Below are 6,000 nucleotides of genomic sequence, written 5' to 3'. Positions count from 1 at the left end.
TTACTGCCTTAAACCATCCTCCCATTTGTTCAGTTTTGTAAGAAACCACGAGACTGTCTTCCAAAGCAACTGTTTGCCATTCCCAATGAATGAATGAGTTCCCGTTGCTCCACATCCTTGCCAGCATTTGATGTTGTCAGATTTTATGGTCCAGATTTGGGCTATTCTGATAGGTGATCAGAATCCCCAGTGATTGGGGGATCATCATTGATGGTGCCACTTAGATACGTTACTATGTATCTCATTGTTGGCACGAGATGGCATCTCATTGTTGTTTTAATTTGCATTGCCCTGATGACACACTACGTGAAGCTTCTTTTCATAGGCTTGTTTGCTGTCTGAGTATCTTCTTTGGAGAGATGGCTGCTCAGACCTTTTGCCCAATTTTTTAAACTGGGTTGTTTGTTTCCTTAAGTATTGCATTCTTAGCCTCTTTATATATTGTGGATACAAGTCCTTTATCCAGACATATGTTTTGTGGGTATTTTCCCCTCATCGATAGCCTGTGTTTTTGTTCTCTCAACTGTTTTTTCACAGAGCAGTTTTTTATTTTACTGAAATCCAACTTACCTGTTGTTTCTTTCATGGATCCTGTTGAATCTAAAAACTCATAGTCAGACCCAAGTCATCTATGTTATCTTCTAGAGGTTTTACAGTTTTGGGTTTTATATTAAGTCTTGATCCATTTTGAGTTAATGTTTACAGAAGGGATAAGGTCAGTGTCTAGATCCTTTTCTTTTTTCTTTTTTTTTTTTTTTGTGTGTGTGTGTGTATGTCTGTTTGTTCTGGCGATGTATGTTAAAGAGAATCTCCTTGTCTCATTGTGTTGTCTTTATTCCTTTGAAGAGCAGTTGACTGTGTGTGGGTCTGTTTCTGGGCTCTTTATTCTGTTCCTTTGATATATCTATTTTTTTTTTTTTACCTGTTCCATGCCACCTTGATTGTTATAGTTGTATAGTAATCTTAATGTTGGGTAGTATCCATTCTCTAACTTTGTTCTTCTCCAGGGTGGCATTGGCTATTCTTGGTCTCTTATCTTTCCAAATAAACTTTAGAATCAGTTTGTTGATATCCGCAAGATAACTTGCTGCAGTTTTGGTGGGGTAACATCGATCAACTTGAGCAACGATACCTTGTTCCAGATGAATCCACAAAGTCCCTGAGGGGCGAATGGAATTAAATGGAATTAAAACTCATATTTCATTGGTTCTGACACACACATTGTTTCATCTCTGAAATGAGGCGTGCTTTACAGTTGCTGCTGACGGTTGATAGCCATTGTGTTGGCATTGCCCACTCTTGCATACAAGAATCTGCAGAATGTGGGCAGTGGCTTGGGAAAAAAATCCCAGAGACAACAGTGGAGCACTTCTGTAAGAAATGTTGCATCCCCAGTGCTTGTGATGGTCCAGAGCTGGTTCAGTGTGGACAAACATGGACAAACCCAGAGGCAAGAGTGAGCTCTGAGTGCAAAGGGAATACCTTAATACCTTAATTGACTTGTTTTGCTTATATTTTCCTTTTAATGTACGTTCAAGAGTGATGCATTATTTTTTTAAAAAAACCCTCAGGACAGCTCATTCAGTTAAGCCTCCAACTCTTGGTTTCAGCTTGGGTCACACTCTCAAGAGTCCTGAGAGGGAGCCCCCGTGCCAGGCTCTGAGCTCAGTGTGGAGTCTTCTTGTCCCTCTGCCCCTCCCCGCACTCTCATGCCCTCTCTATGTATTAAATAAATAAATAAAATCTTAAAATAAGATTAAATTTAAAAAAATTTTCCCTCTCCCTCTGCCCCTTCCCCCACTTCCTGCACTCTCTCTCTTTCTATAAATAAATAAAATTTAAGAATTTGAAAACCAGGTCTAAATAAATCAATAAATATGGAATTAAAAATTTTAAAGCGACATGGAAGTGTCACTGGTTTTTTTGAATTTATTTTATATATTTTATTTTGAATGTATTTATTTTTAAAGATTTTATTTATTTGACAGAGAGACAGCACAAGCAGGGGGACCAGCAGGCAGAGGAGGGAGAGGCAGGCTCCCCATGAGCAGGGAGCCCAAAACGGGGCTCAGTCCCAGGAACCTGGGATCATGACCTGAGCTGAAGGCAGAGGCTTGACCCACTGAGCCACCCAGGCGTCCCAGAAATGTCACTATTTAAGGGTCTCATCTGTGTCACTGTTATGGGAGAGGTTTATTCTTAGTGGGAGATAGAAATGTTAATGCATCTCAAGGTTGATGTTCTAGATTCTCTGATGCACAGAAATGGTTGCATTACCAGCATCCTGGGAGAAATGCCGCAAGTCTGAGAAAGGGGACATTCACAAAGTCACAGGCAGGGCCAAGGGAAATCAACAAGGGACAGTGGTATCTCAGGGCTGACAAAACCTCGGAGCTATTGCCACCTCTGGACCTGAAGGGCAAGGAGGGTGAGAGGTTGCCAAAACCCCAGTAGGGGCTGCGGGAGAGAGCAGCCTGGCTGGTGGGGGAAGAGCCAGGGAATAGACACCACAGCCTCACTTTCCGGCACTCTGATCCTATGCAGGTGCCTACCATTGTGCTAAACCCCTGAGAAGCAGTGATGGGCCTCCAGGGACACAGAACAGCATGGAGAGTGGGGGTGGAGCTGGGGGCGGGGCTAGGGGCCAGCGGCCTGCCACAGTAGGGTCAGTATTCCCAAGGCGGCTTCTACTCCACCGCTCCTGCACCTCACCACAGTGCTCCGAGCTTAGGCTCCGCGGTCAAGGTCAGCTGACCAGGTGGATGGGGCAGTTCGAGCTCCCTCAATGTTGTGGAGGCTCACTAGTGGGTTGTGGCCACCTCCCCCACACCCCGCCCCACCCCGCCCCACCCCGCGGTCCTCTGCAACCCAGCCCCTCACTTCCTTCTCCCTGCATAGCACCTGATTTACAACGAGCGACCCTGCGGGAGAAATGAACTTCTGCTTCTGGGCTGAAGCTTGGCTCAGAAACTGTGGACGTCAACTCACCCGCGGGATGATGGACAGAACGAACTCGGATCGCGATGTGTTTATAGCTTATAAGGGTGAGTTGTGCGTATTTCCAACTTGGCCCAAACACCTGCTTGCCCAATTGGCTTGTCAGGCAGGGTCTACTCTGATTTAGAGCTCTAGATCGGCCAACTTGATTTTTGAAGCAAACTCCCTTGTTTGCCAAATCTGTGGGAGACGTGGGATCAAAGGATCTGTGCACGTCATCACCCAGGGCTCCCTTTCTCTGTACAGACAGGGACACCAGAGGAAAGGGAAAGTGTTGGCCCCGGGCCAGAGCACCTTGGGCGGGGGCAAAGAAAGTGGGGGCTGGCGTCTCTTGCCTGCCTTCGGGGCTTAGCTTGGCCTTTAGCTCTGGGATCTTGGATAAGCCCCCTCATCTTCCTGTCCTGTTTCCCACTCTGCAAAACGGGGATGAGCGTAATTCCTGTCTCACAAGGTGATTATAAGAATCAAATGAACTAGGAGCCAGGCAGGCTGTGAGAAATTCTGAGCAAAACCTGGAGCTGATTCCGGTCCACAACCCCTATGAGCTAGCTCAGAGCCGGCCCCCAGTGTTTGCTGAATGACTTAATGAGTGAAAGGAACTTCACAGACTGAGGCATGGAGGAAATGCTGCTCGTTATGTTACTTATGCTCTGTAATGGGCCAGGTTCCTGCAAGGCAAGGAATCCCATCAACCCTGTCCGTGGGCTAGAGTTCCTGAAATGAATGTCCTGTTTGCTTTCCTCAGCAGCAAATCCAGATGTTTTATTTAAAGGAGATAATGGCCACTTGAGTAAGAACCCCCCAGCTGTCAGGTGCTGCTGTGAGCAACCGCTCAGCCCGGACGTGTAATGGTGGCCTGGCAGCCAAGGGAGTCATGAAGCCCTGGGTCATGGCTGTAGCCAGGAGGAAGCAGCCGATGCACAGAATGAGTCCCCTGGGGCTCCCAGGAGGCTCCCAGGGTTGGCAGAGAGGGGCCATCCAGGAGAGGCCACGTGGCCCTTTCAATGTTGGAGTCTGTCAAGATTCCAGGCAGTGGTCATGACCTCTGTATCAGCCATGGGGGTTGCTGTGCATTCCTCAGAGATGAGAGGTCCTCTCAGTGTGAGCATAGCTGCTGGACAAGACCTCAGAGGCTGCTCATTCCAGTTACTTTATGGAGAAAGGGACAGAGGTGCAGAGAGGAGATGGTTTTGCCATGTGATGCAGCCTAGAATCCAGGATCCTGGGACTAGGTAGGCATGCCAGGTGGTCTGTGTGTGGCATGTCCATGCAACAGCCAGGATGCTCTCAGCAGACAGCGTGGCTCCATCATACTCTGGTCTAAAGTTATAGCAGTGCTTGGAGTTGTGCAGTGTACAACCTGTGCAACCATATGCAGCAGCCCTTGCTGGAACTCACATGAAATAGACTCTTCAGACATATCCAGGGCATATCCAGAAGTGACCTATATGTGGCATAGATGTCTCTATCATTCTTGTTAGCTGGTGTTTTCCTGAGGGAATGAGGATATGCCCTTGTTAGACAACTCTGGAAGATCCATGCTGGAAGGGCCTTTTGAGGCCACCTCACCCACATTTTTGTTTGTTTTGTTTTCTTTTTGTTATTTTTTACTACATAAATAAGGAAACTAAAGCTGAGAGAGAACAGACTTGTTCCCAGTCACAAAGTGAGTTGGTCCCAATTACGTTTCACTGCCTGCAAAGACCCGGCTCAAATGCCCTCTTCACCAAGCGCCATCCCTATACCCCCGAAGCACAGAGAATCCATCTTTGTGCTTTCCCAGGGCAGCCTCAGCAGGACGCAAGTGCATGGGTCAGACCCAGATCTCTGCATGGTGGTACGAACCGTACCCCAGGACATTCTAGAAATCCTAGATGAGACCGATGTTAGTATAGGAATAACTTGAAACCCTCTTTCATTTGTAGAGTCAGTCACTGACAAGTGCCAGGCTCTGGGCCAGGGCTGGTCACAGGTGCCTTGCCACGCCCCTCACCAGGGGACAGCATCTCAGCGTGCCCCATTCCACTACCAGATCACCCCTTTCCAGGCAGGCTCCCTGGTGTGGCAGGCTGTGAGACAGCTGTGGTGCAGTGGGGAGGGCTCTGGGCCAGGGCCAAGGGTCAGGACACCTGTTCCCCTCGCCAGTATCCTGTGTGAAGATGTAGACACAGTGGCATTGCCCCCGGCCTGCGAGGAGGGAGGGGCTTCACTCTGGACTTGCCGGCTCCGAACATTCTCCATCTGACTCTGTAGGGGTGGACCCTGGGTGATGCTTATTAACAAGCGCCCAGGGGATCTGCTTTGCATTCGGGCATTTGAAAACTTCCGGAAAGCCAAATGGGCTTTGGGCGCATTATCATCATCCTAACTCTATGGAGCAGGTGGCTAGTAACACACCTGTTCATAGGCGAGTAAGGCAAGGCTCAGAGATAGGAGACGAGATGCTCAGGACACATGCAGGTCTCTCCCTCCAGGCCCTGTGCTCCTGTGCCCCCCAAAACTTGAAGACCTACACCTCTCAGTGTTCAGCTGGTCAGATTTGCAGTGAGGGGGACGGTGAGGGGAACACTGAGCATTCTGCACTCCTCTTGCCCCTGGGAGTGGAGCCAGGCTGCCCGAACCCAGAAGCTGCTGCTGGCGATGCCAGGGGCCACCTGGTGACGACTCTGGGAACTGCAAGCAGGTACCCAGGACCTGCCCCCCCCCCCCTTTCTGCTGTCCCCAGTCCCCCCGCCCCCATCCCTCTCACATCTGTACAACCTCTTGGGTAGCAAAGGTCCCTCCATTTATTATGGTGACGGGATGGCGCCACAGAGGCACCAATATCCATTTGAGGTCTTTGCTGTTTTGATTCAGGCTTGGAAATCTGGAGTCTCTGAGTTGGGTCTGGCTCTGCTCCAAGCAAGTTAGGGCCCCTTTGGGCCTCAGTTTCTCCCGATCATCAGTGAAGAGGCTGGGATTAGATCTCCGGGGGATCCTCTCAGCTCTACACGTCTTCTGTGT

The sequence above is a fragment of the Neovison vison genome, chromosome 13 (assembly GCF_020171115.1).
Source record: "Neovison vison isolate M4711 chromosome 13, ASM_NN_V1, whole genome shotgun sequence".
NCBI lineage: Eukaryota > Metazoa > Chordata > Mammalia > Carnivora > Mustelidae > Neogale > Neogale vison.
This window is presented reverse-complemented; position numbering follows the sequence as displayed.